At 38.7% G+C, this 14,889-nt stretch overlaps 1 protein-coding gene and 1 long non-coding RNA gene across 3 annotated transcripts in view; one reads left to right on the top strand and one right to left on the bottom strand.

Moving 5' to 3' along the window:
- Nucleotides 1–3,555, bottom strand: part of WDSUB1 (WD repeat, sterile alpha motif and U-box domain containing 1) — a 309,582-nt gene extending 306,027 nt beyond the window's left edge. The window contains exon 1 of one of the 2 annotated variants that reach the window (XM_053698334.1): nucleotides 3,365–3,555. The gene's annotated coding sequence lies outside the window, so the exon portion shown is untranslated. The remainder of the gene's footprint in view (nucleotides 1–3,364) is intronic. The other variant, XM_053698333.1, reaches the window with a different exon arrangement.
- LOC128645377 (uncharacterized) overlaps nucleotides 2,849–14,889 on the top strand; it is a 50,253-nt gene continuing 38,212 nt past the window's right edge. The window contains exon 1 of the long non-coding RNA XR_008400108.1: nucleotides 2,849–2,948. This is a non-coding gene — a long non-coding RNA (uncharacterized LOC128645377). The remainder of the gene's footprint in view (nucleotides 2,949–14,889) is intronic.

Here is a 14,889-nt window from a genome sequence, read left to right on the forward strand (position 1 = left end):
TTGTCCTCAATTTCATCCTTGGTCCCTAACTGACACTTTTTGTAGGACATGCCTGACATGTCCTTGGTCGGTAAGGGGTTAAAGGGACATTCCAGTCAAAATTTAAGTGCACATAGATGAATAACATCTTTGATCAGAAACATATTTGCAATATACATGAATTAGCAAACATGCTTCTAGTAAAAGTTATCACTGTTTAAGTGTTAACATTTTTCTCTGCACATGCATGTGAAGCATAGCTGGATATTCTTAGTGAACCAGAATTTTAAATACTGTAGCTGCTCAGAGAGCAAGTGGGGCTTGTATCATGTCAGCAATTAACAAATCATTACCAGATGGTACAAGCAACTTAGGCTCTCTGAGCAAGTGCTGTATTTAAAATGCTGGTGCACGGTGCATACTTAAATACACTTTTGAAACAGCTATAGCTTTTATTAGAAGCATTTTTTGCTAATGCATCTATATTACAAAAATGCTTATATTGAAAACTGAAATGCATCCATGTGGATTCTAATTTTGGCTGGATTGTCCCTTTAACTTTACTGTCTTTTTAATGCTAAGGGATTTAAATAATTATTGCCGGGCAGTAAACACCTTGTGATTACATTGTTGTCTTGTTATAGAATAACTCAGCAGCCAAGTCTAAACATTTTTAAAACCTTGTTTCCTGCAATTTATTTCAATAACCAAACTCCAACCATGACTTGCCTTACTTGGATGAGCCAATATGGGCTTCAGCCTGCAGCTAACAAGGATAGCCACAGTTATTATGTTAGTATAAACTGCATTGTGTTGCAGTGGTCATGTGTTAAATCCAGTTAGGGACAGGTATTTACCAGGGTTGGCATTGAGAGTCTGCAGTGTGCTTTCTCAGCCATGAAATAAAAAGAAAAGCCACAATTTCCAGAGCTAAATTACATGAAAAAAAAGACAAAGGAAATAATGAAACTATATTTTAAAGTTGTTTAGTTATTATGCATAACTAGACATATTAAAATCACAAAATGTTTACTGTCCCTTTAAAGGGACATAAAACAGGTTGAGATCTGTGCATATCCTAAAGGGCAAATGAATTAAAAATAGTTTGCTTGAAAAAATTGTTTAAAAATTGCTGGCAAGTATTTTAAAATCATTTTCAAAAATAAGCAAAATGAATGACATAGCTAAGCTGCCTGGAGCAGACAACTCCACCCCCCACCTCTTTTATCAGTGTTTAGACACAAGCATTGTATTTCAATGTGCTCACAGCTTCTAGGCATGCTCCAGCAGATAATCCCTATTCACTTTTGTATTCTACCAAAAGCAACCATTGATATAGATACAGCCATAAAAGGAATTGTGTGGGGAGAGTTTAAGCTTTACAATTCAGAAATTATAAGAAAGGGTTAAAGTGAAGGTTAACGGGACAGTCAAGTCCAAAAAAACTTTCATGATTTAAATAGGGCATGCAATTTTAAACAACTTCCCAATTTACTTTTATCACCAATTTTGCTTTGTTCTCTTGGTATTCTTAGTTGAAAGCTAAACCTAGGAGGTTCATATGCTAATTTCTTAGACCTTGAAGACTGCCTCTAATCTGAATACATTTTGACCACTAGAGGGCATTAGTTCACATGTTTCATATAGATAACATTGAGCTCATGCACGTAAAGTGACCTAGGAGTGAGCACTGATTGGCTAAACTGCATGTCTGTCAAAAGAACTGAAATAAGGGGGCAGTCAAGCAAAGGCTTAGATACAAGATAATTACAGAGGTAAAACATGTATTATTATAACTGTGTTGGTTATGCAAAACTGGGGAATGGGTAAAAGGGATTATCTTTCTTTTTAAACAACAAAAATTCTGGTGTTGACTGTCCCTTTAAGTTAACTGTATGTCTAACTTTTATTCAATTCTCTCTCCCAAAATAACATAAGTTTTATTCATCATCTTCTCTGAATGCAGCTTGAAATAAAGTTATCGCCGTCTGAAATATATATTTTCTGAGTTTTTTAAAATCATCCTGTTTTTTTTTCTTTTTAATTTTACGATCACTTTCTCCCAACAACCTATTGAAATTCTGGCCGTTATGCGGCCGTCTGCCTACGTCACCCGCCCTCCTATTTAGACAGCGCATGCGCAACTGTGTAATTCACTATCTTGATCTCTAAGCGCGCCCCCATTTCTCGCAGGCGTAATAGATTTAAGCCGTACCGCCCACATTACGTCACATTGGTTTGTTACGGACATTATTATTTATGTATATTATTTGCAGTTGGGATCTGGTGACGCATAAAAAATGATGCCGCTCACTCGACCGCACAACATAGCACTGAAAGAATACAGTCTAGTTATTCCTTCCATGCTATGTTGCAAACCGCAATTAAAGTATGCGCAATTGCGCATTGGTTGGAGAGATCATAGATTATCGCACGTGCATTAGTAATAGAAAGCGTCGATTTGCGCATGCGCAATACTTATGATAGTCATGCACGCGCTTTCGAGATGCGTATACAGCGGGTGGGACCGCTCTATACGTAAGAGCCTTTAAAATCCGGAAATAGAGGTGGGGAGGAGTTTACATGAAAACGGTACAGAGATTACTTTCATAAAAAAATATTAAAAAAGCTAAATTATATTCAAATAAACTTAGTGATCAACTTATTCTGTTATTACTGGATGCATCAAGGTGTTCAAATCTTAAAAACTTTACCTTCACTTTAATGGCGAGGCACTGCAGTATAAATTTGCAGGTAAAGTAATTTAAGTACATATTATTATATTTTGTCTCTATCCCAACTTGTTGTATGTCCCTTTAAATACAGCCATACCTCACAAATAAAGAAACAGACATTATACTAAATGTACCAGCTGTCTCAAACAGACCGTGAACAGCTGACACCAAAGTGAATGGAGGAAATATACAGCATGTATGTCCAACAACAACAAAAACATCTGCATAAAAAAGGTATGATTAAACTGTTGATTTTAAAGCAATTAGTGTATGTCTAGTACAGTACAACCAGCGACTGTCACTGGCTGATACTTCCATTACTTTATTAGAGGACAAGCTCACATAAAAACATGTAAAATGTCCCCCACTCTTTACAGAAGCAGGTCCATTAAATGAATGTACTTGAGTTGAGTGTCCCTATCGATATATGTTGTATCTAATCACACGCATAATTTGCAGCGTCTGTAAGGTTTCTCGAGGAAGTGCGCAAATAAACTGTATTTGCGTCTAGTCCTGTGACAATCACAATAATATTACATTTTTTATTTATTTTTAAGCGTGCACGCCCTTAAGCCCCTGCTGTAATCAATGGAAAATACACCCCCCGAATGTCGAGTGGGACAGCCCAGACAGCTAATACATACACTTACCTCAGCCATAGATCTGTAGCAAGAAGGGGCGTATCACTGGCGGAGGGATACCAGGTGACGTCATTCTGATAATGTTTTTGCTATTAGTGAATATATCGGTATAAAATGAGAGGACCTCAAAGTTTTGTTAGTTAATTTGCAAATTTCCATGACACGGAATTGTGGAAGTGAAGACACTACTAGAAGACAAAAATCTAGGTTTATGAAATGCTGTTATAAATATTTATTGGTGCTTTATTCTTCACTGGCTTAAACCTAAACTCCTCTATCATGATATATTTATTTGTAAAGCATCAGCACAGTTTAGTAGCTGTTGACAAGAAATGAAATGAGAGTAGGTAATGAGTTTAGCGTTCTAACCTAAATGATTTTCTCGGCCATACTCAGCATTACTCAGATGAGGTTTATTAACAATACTGCGGCGTAAAAGGGGAGACAAATGTTGGGTTGTAAAGTCCCTGTTTTCCCCATAGACTTTCCCCTGTCGGCTCTGCTCACCCACATGATCTATTGTTATGAAACACGCAGCCAGCTGAGCGTAGCCTACAGGTTTTTATACAATTGTTGTAACTGTTTACCGTACGTACGCAGCAACCCTGTCAGTACCTACTGTACAAACTGCTGAGAAAATAATGTTCCTACAGCACAGCCTTAAAGGGACATGCCACCCACATTTTTTCTTTTATGATTCAGAAAGAGAATGCAATTTTAAGCATCTTTCTAATGTACTTATATTATCTAATTTGTTTTATTCTCTTGATATTCTTTGATGAAAAGCATATCTAGATATGCTCACTAGCTGCTGATTGGTTGCTGCACATAGAAGCCTTGAGTGATTGGCTCACCATGCGCATTGCTTTTTCTTCAACTAAGGATATTTAAAAAATGAAGCAAAATAAATAATGGAAGTAAATTGTAATGTTTAAATTTCTATTCTCTATCTGAATCATGAAAGAAAGATTTTGGGTTTAGTGGCCCTTTAAAGGGCAGCTGCTCAATAGTCACACAGTCTTAAAGAGACAGGCAAAAACCCAAACAGCATTTAAAGGGTCAACTCCCACCACACGCACACAATCTTAAAGGTACAGATCACAGTATGCATCCTCACACAGCCGTAATGAGATGCTCTGTCTTAAAGGGATAGGAGCACGCATGCACACACAACTTGCACCACACACACACACTCTTAAAGGGACAGATCACAGTAATTGTCACACAGCACAGCCTTAAAGGGTAGCTTGGTACCTGCACACATAGTCTTAAATGGGCAAGTACACACAACCTTTATTGGGTAACTCACACCACACATACAGTCTTAAAGGGAGCGATAACATTATGCATCTGCACACAACACACACACAACCTTAAAGGGACAGGGACACATGCATGCACACACACGTCACTCACTTTAAAGGGACAACTCCCACCACACGCACACAGTTCTAAAGGTACAGATAACCAATGTTCACACAGCGCAACCTTAAAGGGCCATTATACACTCATTTTTTCTTTGCAGAAATGTTTTGTTGATGATCTATTTATCTAGCCCATACAGTTTTTTTTTTTTTTTTAAATTGTATAGTTTTGCTTATTTTTAAATAACATTGCTCTGATTTTCAGACTCCTAACCAAGCCCCAAAGTTTTATAAGAATACTGTCAGCTACCTACTCCATCTTGCTCCTGTGTAAAGGGTATTTTCATATGCAAAAGAGGGGGGAGTGTCTTATTTCCCACTTGCAGTGGGCTTTCCAGCTACCTTTTTAACAGAGCTAAACTGAGAGCTTCTAAGTAAGTTTTTAAACAGTTTTATACTAGATTTTTATATCAGTATCTGTGCATCTTATTCTTTATAGTAGTGTCTATTACATGCAGTTATATGAAAATTAGTGTATACTGTCCCATTAAAGGGCATAGAGTTAAAGCAACAAGTGATATATCAATCCAGGAGAGATAATTTGGAAATCAGGCCTACCCAAAAAACTATTACTCCCATAAAGAGTCTTTATGCTGACAAGCCGAAACGCGTAGAATACCTGAGACTGGATTGCACACTGAAGCTGGTTGTAACGGAGGTTCTGTAAAAAAGTAAAGATACTTGACCAGGACACCCCACCAGCTGCACCTGACTCACCACCTGCAAATTTGCAGCAACTCTAACACATGTAACCAAGAACGAATAAAAGGAAAGTATTCGCCGACCAAGAACATCAATGGAGGATAGTGATCCACTACGTGAGTAATACACGTCATATGCTCAATATCTAATGCCACATTTGAATAAATAGACACTTATTGTGGGAATATTGATATTTGTATTGCCAGGACATTATACTATATTGATCCAGTGGGATAACATAGTACGCACCAATTTATCCAAGAGAATAGGATAATTGCATTATCCATTCCTTGATTTTATCATAATATTTTGTTTTTATTGAATATAATTTTTAGACACCAGTGTCCTAATAACATTATCTCAGTTTTATCATTGTATTTTTATAATAGTTAATAAATATATATTATGTATAACTCCTACAATCTAGGACTGTTTATTTACATTAGAGTAATTTGGAGATAGCAGCGTTAGCTGTGCCACTTTTTTTTTCTGTGTTTTAACCTTAAAGGGCGGCATGGAACCTGCTCACACATTCTTAAAGGGGCAAGCACAAATCTTTATTGGGTAACTCACACCATACACACAGTCTTAAAGGGAGCAATAACATTATGCATCTGCACGCAACACACTCAGACTTAAAGGGACGCTCTATCTGAATGGGACAGGGGCATGTGCGAACACACACATCACTCACAGCCTCTAACGGAACAACTCCCACCACAGTCCACACACACACACACACACACAGTCTTAAAGGGACAGATCACAGTAATGTTCACACAGTGCAACTTTAAAGGGCAGCTTGGAACTTGTTCGCACAGTCTTAAAGGGACAGGCACACACAACCTTTAGGAGGTAAATTCACACCACACGCACAGTTTTAAAGGGAGCAATAACAGTATACATCCACACACTGTCTTAAAGGGACAGGGACACATGTATACACTCACAGCCTTTAAAAGACAACTTGCCCAACATACACACAGCCTTAAAGGAACATCTCACACCATGCACAGGCTTTTAAGCACACCCAAATACACAAAGCCTTAAAGGTGCACTCAGTCTTAAAGTGACAGACACACATACAGCCTTTAAAGGGGTAGCTTACACCACACGCACACAGTCTTAATGGTACAGGTGCACAAACACAGCACACAGCCTTAAAGGGATATTCCAGCCAAAATTGGAAACCACATGGGTGCATTTCGGTATTGAACAGAAGCAATTTTGTAATATATATGCATTAGCAAAAATGCTTCTAATAAAAGCTATAGCTGTTTCAAAAGTGTATGCTCCGTGCACCAGCATTTTAAACACAGCACTTGCTCAGAGAGCCTAAGGTTCTTGCACCATCTGGTAATTACTCAATTTGTTAATTGCTGACATGATACAAGCCCCAGTGATAATCTATGCTTCACATGCACACACAGAGAAAAATTCTAACACTAAAACAGCGATAACTTTTACTAGAAGCATCTTTGCCAATACTGTACATGTATATTGCAAATATGTTTCTATTCAAAGATGTAATACATCTATGTGCATTTAAATTTTGACTAGAATGTCCCTTTAAATGCACAGATCACATCACGCTTGCACAGTCTTAAAGGCATGGACACACTCACACAATGCACATAGCCTTAAAGCATACCCAAATGTAGTCTTATAGGGACAGATCACAGCATGCACAAACACATACGGTGCACTTAGCACACACAGCTTAGATGGGACGTCTCACACCAACCACTAACTGTCTTAATGGTACAGGCACACACACAGTGTACACATCCTCAAAGGAACAGCTCACACCATGTGCACAAAAACTTAAGACTGGCACACTCATACAATACACATAACTTTAAAGCACACCTAAAAAACGCATGGACCAAAAACAGAACTTAAACAAACACATCAAACACCGCTTTAAAGGGACAGCTCATCCCTCAAGTCAGTGCTACAGGCTCTCTCACTCACACACACACATAGTTTTAAAAATCCACACCACATGCACACGGTCTTAAATGTACAAGCATAAAGGGACAAGCTATTTAAAGGGACATGAAACACAAATTTTTTCTTTCATGATTTAGAAAGAGAATGCAAACTTAAACTTCTTTCTAATTTACTTATATTATCTAATTTGTTTTATTCTCTTGATATTCTTTGCTGAAAAGCATATCTAGATATGCTCAGTAGCTGCTGATTGGTTGCTGCACATAGAAGCCTCATGTGATTGGCTCACCCATGTGCATTGCTTTTTCTTCAAATAAGGATATCTAAAAAATGAAGCAAAATAAATAATAGAAGTAAATTGTAATGTTGTTAAAATTTGTATATTTTATCTGAATCATGAAAGAAAGATTTTGGGTTTAATGGCCCTTTAAGGTTGTGTGTGATGTGTCTGTTTATGAGTGCTGCTTTTGGTCCATGTGTTTTTGGGTGTGCTTTAAAGTTGTGTGTATTGTGTTAGTGTGCCAGCCATTTTAAGTTTGTGTGCACATGGTGTGATCTGTTCCTTTGAGGATGCGTGTAGTGTGTGTGTGCCTGTACTATTAAGACAGTGTGCGGGTGGTGTGAGATGTCCTTTGAAGGCTGTGTGTGGTAGGTGCACCGTATGTGTTTGTGCATGCTGTGTTCTGTCCTTGTAAGACTACATTTGGGTGTGCTTTAAGGCTGTGTGTATTATGTGAGTATGTCCGTGCCTTTAAGACGGTGCAAGTGTGATGTGATCTGTGCCGTTAAAGAGACACTGAACCCAAATTTTTTTTCTTTTGTGATTCAGATAGAGCATGCAGTTTTAAGCAACTTTCTAATTTACTCCTATTAGCATTTTTTCTTTGTTCTCTTGCTATCTTTATTTGAAAAAGAAGGCATCTAAGTTTTTTGTTTGTTTCAGTACTCTGGACAGCACTTTTTATTGGTGGATGAATTTATCCACCAATCAGCAAGGACAACCTAGGTTGTTCACCAAAAATGGGCCGGCATCTAAACTTACATTCTTGCAGTTCAAATAAAGATACCAAGAGAATGAAGAAAATTTGATAATAGGAGTAAATTAGAAAGTTGCTTAAAATGTCATGCTCTAGAAAGCATCTGCGACTCATATCTCCCATGTGCATTGCTGCATTGCGATCCCAAAGGTCTGCCACTCAGCATTAAGAAACTCAAGATGATCTTTAACCCATTAAAGGCCTGGTGGAAAATAGGGAAGCTCCTCTCTTTAAACTGTAAGGTCTCTAAACACCTCCCCCTAATGGGGAACCCATTATTCCAAGTTGGATTAGACTCCGTGATTTTTAAGAACTGGCAATCAGCTGGACTAAATACGATTATACAATTTATCGATAAAGAGAACAAATGCATCAAAACATTTGAAGAAATTAAACATAGTTTTAATCTCTCTAATAAGGACTTCTTCGCGTTTCTACAAGTAAGGCACTATGCATTGGAGCTAATGAGGGAGGGAGAGTGGCAATGGGAATTGGGAGATCTAGAGGACTGGCTTACGCTAGTTAAGAAGGGTCGTATGTCTATTTCGTACTGTTATTATCTTTTAGGAGCTGTAGAAAGGAGACATACGCTAAAGAAAGTTGCTCAAGATTGGAGACTAATCTTGGTTCAGGAACACATTGACCACAAATTTATCCAAAAATCTATACAAAAAGTGGCACAGGCCACCCTCTCAGCGACATGGAGAGAAGCACACCTTAAGTTATTACACAAATTCCACTATACACCAGAAAAAAGTCATAAGTTTCAGAACATAAACTTTTCTAAATGTTCCTTGGCTGCGGCCGATCTTATACATATGCTTTTTAACTGCCCTCTGATTAGGCAATTCTGGCGCAAACTCGAATTCTGGATCAATACCTCTCTCAAAATCTCTCCTCTGGAGTTGTCAGTAGACTTGGTTGTGTTCTGCTTCGATAACTATAAAGAACAACAACTAAATGTCAGTATCTCTATCTTGGCAGCGAGATATTTAATATTTAAAAAATGGAAAACGAAAGAAATACCCAGTGTAGTTGAACTGAAAAATTACCTTAAAAAACAATGTATCCTAGAACAACGTGACACGAATATCAATAATGAATCTGACACTAAGAAATTCTTTAGTAAATGGGCACCATTTATTAAATCCCTCCCGACTACAGAAATAGAATATATTATATTTCCCTTTCAAAACACAGAGTTGGTCCTACTGGGGATATGGTAACTGGTTAAAACACAGGCGAACAGTAGGGGAGGGGAAGAATGAGGAAAATTCCCCCCCCCTTTTTTTTTTTTATTTTTTATTATTTGCTTTGTTTAGTTAGTAGTTGTCTGAATTGGGACAACACAGGAGGAGAAAGGATGAGAAAAAATATTTCAACAGAAAAACTTCAGAGATCAAGGGTTAACAGATTGAAATTTATTAATCAAGTTAACAGAGATCAGAATAGCTCATAAGATATTTGTAGCTTATTTTTCTTTTCTTTATGTTTATATCTATAATATTTTAATATTTTGTGGACTTTCTAGGGAAGTCTGGTTTTCAAATGTTTAGTTATTCTTTTTACTTGTCTCTTTGAAAATATATGAAAATGTATAAATGTGTTGAAACATATAATAAAAATTATTATAAAAAAAAAAAATGTCATGCTCTATCTGAATCACAAAAGAAAAAATTTGGATACAGTGTCCCTTTAAGGCTGTGTGCGCTGTGTTTGTGCACCTGTACCATTAAAAATGTCTGCTGTGTCAGTGCACGCGTCCTTGTCCCTTTAGGACAGAGCATCTCTTTAAGGCTGTGTCCGTTGCGTGAGGCTGCATACTGTTATCTCTCCCTTTAAAGTAAATGTTAACTTAACGCAACTGCCCCACGGCATTGGATAGACTTTGCAAAAATGAGCATAGGTTTAATTAATCAAATTTGTTATATTTCGTACAATTTTTACCTTTTTAGCGCACTGACGTTAAGCACAGCTCTCCCGCCATTCAGCCCCTGTGCATAAACTTCACGGCCCCGGGGGAAACAAGGATTAGTTCTTTTAAGAATCATCATCTGTCAATCAATTAGACAAAATGGCGGGCGAGAGAGCTGTGCTTATCGGCTGAGAGGTAAAAATTTAAAAAAAATACTGAAATATGAGAAATTTGATTAATTAAACCCATGCTCGTTTTGCAAAGTCTATCCAATGTTGTGGGACAGTTGCGTTAAGTTGACATTCACTTTAAGACTGTGCATGTGGTGTGAGTTTACTCACCAATGGTTGTGTGAGCCTGCCCCTTTAACACTGTTAGGTGCCGAGCTGCCCTTTAAATGGACACTAAAGCCAAAAATTTTCTTTCATGATTCAGAAAGAGATTACAAATTTAAACAACAATCCAATTTACTTCTATTATTTATTTTGCTTCATTTTTTTAGATATCCTTAGTTTTAGAAAAAGCAATGCACATGGGTGAGCCAATCACATGAGGCTTCTAAGTGCAACAACCAATCAGCAGCTACTAAGCCTAAGTATCTAGATATGCTTTTTAGCAAGGAATATCAAGAGAATAAAACAAATTAAATAAGAGAAGTAAATTAGAAAGTTGTTTAAAAGTGCATGCTCTTTCTATATCATGAAAGAAAGAAAAATGTGTTTCGTGTCCCTTTAAGGTTGCGCTATGTGACTATTACTGTGATCTGTCCCTTTTAAGATTGTGTGCGTGTGGTGGGAGTTGACCCTTTAAAGTGAATGTAAAGTTGAATGAATGCCCGGTTTTTAAAAATACTATTAAAAACTAGGGCACTTTCATTCATTAAACTTTACATTGCAGCGTTTAAATACTTTTTTCTTTAGCAAACACAGACCGCGATCCTCCGCCCGCAGCTCCTCTGTACTTACCTCAGCAATGATGAAACCGGCTTCCTCCGATCGTGGCATGCACCCCAGAGCGTTCATCTCGTGAGGCCACGCCATGATTGGAGGAAGCCGGTTTCGTCATTGAAGTGCTAAGTACAGAGGAGCTGCGGGTGGAGGATTGCAGTCTGGGTTTCCTGAAGAAGAAGTATTTAAAAAACAAAACGAAAAAACAACTGAACACTGCAATGTAAAGTTTAATGAATGAAAGTGCCCCTGTTTTTAATTGTATTTTTAAAAAATGGGCACTCATGCATTCAACTATACATTCACTTTAAATGTGTGGGTTTTTGTCTGTCCCTTTTAAGACTGTGTGACTAAGCATTGAGCTGCCCTTTAAGGCTGTGCTGTAGGAACATTATTTTCTCAGCAGTTTGTACAGTGGGTACTGACAGGGTTGCTTTAAAGTGAAGGTAAACTTTGGTGAATGAAAGCCAGTTGTTTAAAAATACTATTAAAAACAGGGGCCCTTTCATTCATCAAAGTTTACAAAGCAGTCATTCTGATTAAAAACTTACCTTTTTTCTTTTCACAGCCAGAGCAGCTTCCCCCTCCTGGAAATCCTCTCTTCACATGTTAGCAATGACTAATCCGGCTTCCTCCAATCACGGCTTTCCCCCCAGGGTAGTCATTGCCTGAGGCCATGCTGTGATTGGAGGAAGCCGGATTAGTCATTGCTGATGTGTGAAGAGAGGATTTCCAGGAGGGGGAAGCTGCTCTGGCTGTGAAAAGAAAAAAAAAAAGTTTTTAATCAAAATGGCTGCTTTGTAAACTTTGATGAATGAAAGTGCCCCTGTTTTTAATAGTATTTTTTTAAAAATGGGCTTTCATTCATCAAAGTTTACCTTCACTTTAAGTGTCTGTGTACAGTAAACAGTTACAAATGTATAAAAACCTGTAGCCTAAGGGTTCCATACAATAGATCATGTAGGTGAGCTGGCTGGGGAAAGTTTTTGGGGAAAACAGGGACTTTACACCCCAACATTTGGCTTCCCTTTTTGTTCCTGGATACATAAACAATGCAGTATTGTTGGTAGCCTGCATCTGAAACCCCATACCAATTTTTTATGGCCGAGAAAATAATTTAAAACACTAAACTCAGATTTTACCGTGGAGGAGCATAAGATAACACAATAAGCAGACAACAAATTACTACGGTTTATATAGAGTAAAAATGATCAAACAGGCTTACTGTGTGTTAAAGTGAAAGTAAACTTTAACACACACAGTATCAAATAATAATCTTAAAAACAGGGGCACTTTAATTCATTAAAGTTTACAAAGAGGCGTATTTTCGAAAATACTTACCTTTGTGTTATGGTAAACATAACGCTGATCCTCCGCTTGCATCTCCTGCTTTGGCTAACCAAAAAAAAAAAATTACTTTTGAAGTGGGTGGCTGAAGCGCGGGTATTAGAAGGGCACGGCTAGATTAAAAAGTAAGTTACAGCGCATCTTCATCACAACCAATGAATTAAGCTCCATCTAAAATATTGTTTAGGTACCTCAAACCCCAAATTTTTCTTGAATGATTTATACAGAGCATGACGTTTTTAAAAAGCTTTCTTTTTTTTTTTTTTTTAAACTTGTTTTATTAATTTTTCCAAATAACACACATACTTAAACAAAGAAAAAAAGAAGACAGGGGTACAATCTTCATAAAACACAAGATGAGATTGAAAAATGCGCATAGGGGGGGCGGAGCCAACTGCAGAGCTGGTCGGACGTGTTCTGGTGCAGCTCCCGGGCCCAGGATCCTAATCTAGGGTTTTTTTCCACATTCTACAGTAACTCTTTTATAACCAAAACTGAAATGGATAGACCCAAGAGCTGGTATGTTAATGTTATGGACTGTTAGGGGCCCGGCGAGTCTGTACTAGCCCGCCACTACTCTCTAATAGTATAGAGCAGGGAGAGAGAACCGCCATCTTGAGGACGCTACATTTTATTCGCAGGCCTCTTACCGTCTAATTAACTCTGAGGAAGCTGGAAACCCACTTCTCCTCAAGGTTGCCCTACCCAGCTTGCATTATGCAGACCTCGTCCCACTTCCTTGAGGAGCTGAGGCACTTACTCGACACCCACCACGCTAGCTTGGCAGACATGCTGTACGCAGCTCCTGGTAGTAATGGCAACTATCAGTCCCGGCAGCCTAACCTCATTGAGCCTCTTTCTTTAGAACGGGTTGGGGGTGGTAGTGCGGGGCCCCGGTGCTTACCCCCAGCCTGTAGAATATCTACGGAGGAACGGAGTGATGGCTCAAGAAGGGAGGACACCTACAATGTTATGGCCACAGGCCAAATCTTGCAACACTGTGGAATTTTTCAAGAGGGAAAGCACTCGTTAGCTATAATCGCTGCCAAGATTCACAACGTGACAATGGTCACACAGCAGATCACAGAGCCCTGCGCAAAGATGGGGAGTGATAGCCCGACAACATCCAAGTCTGTACCCTACTCCCGAACCCTCCTCTTTTAGTGGTGGCCCGAGAGTGGCCTCAGAATTTACGCTAAAGAATACCCTGCAGACAACTTATCCACATACCCGGGTAGTAACATATAATGAGCCCAGGCACATCACTAGCAAGGTGAAACTCCTCTACTCACTTTCACCGGTAGACTTGCCTTTTGAGCCGCCGCAATGGTCTTGGGGTTCACAGAGCCTGTTGCGCAGTGTCCACTTTGAGGCAGGGGTTGGTGTCAGTTCTGCGCCCACAAAGGTTGACTTGTTCCGTCTGCACTATATGGACATTGAGACACTATGTGCACAACATGCTTCCCCTAGCCTTAGCAAAGGCATTGGTTAATCCGGCCATTATCACACTTCCCGCGACAGAAGAAACACTCCCGGTCACAGTAAATAAAGAGACACTTTCCCCTACAGAGCGGAACGGACTGACTTTCCACAAAGACACATTCCTTTTGTGATACCTGTCGGACATATATATATGAGTGCAACATAGAGGCCGCCGCTGCTCCTTAATGACCGCTTTTTATGTTTATTTACAGATAGTTATACCTTTAAGGTTTTATTGTTATACCTCTAAAGAACCGGTTGTCTTACTGCCCTGCAGTTCATCATGCTAAAATATGCTTATTTTTCACTGTTCCCCTGACCGTATTAATGAGCCACATGTAAGTGTTAGTAGTTCAGGTGATGTGGGATATATTGATGCACTTTTATACATGCCTTAAAAACGCCAGCTTGTGTGTTGTCAATTTAGCTAATTGATTTATAGTACTGTAAGGTTGGCTGTGAGCACCTGTGTGCATGACGTACTTTTAGCTCTGCGGGATAGTATGTGGGCAGATACCTTGTGTGTTAGGCTATTGCCATATATGCTACGATATATTGAGTAAGCCTGTATTGTAGCACCATAGCTATATTCACCCTACCCCTTTGCATAATAGCTGACAGCAGCAGGCCACGGATTAAGTGTGTCTCTTCTCTTCCAAACTGATTATGCACAAGAGGGACAAATGCATTCCTGTATAAATATAGGAGGGCTACAGTTCTATACAAT

Source organism: Bombina bombina, chromosome 1 (assembly GCF_027579735.1).
Source record: "Bombina bombina isolate aBomBom1 chromosome 1, aBomBom1.pri, whole genome shotgun sequence".
Classification (NCBI taxonomy): Eukaryota; Metazoa; Chordata; class Amphibia; order Anura; family Bombinatoridae; genus Bombina; species Bombina bombina.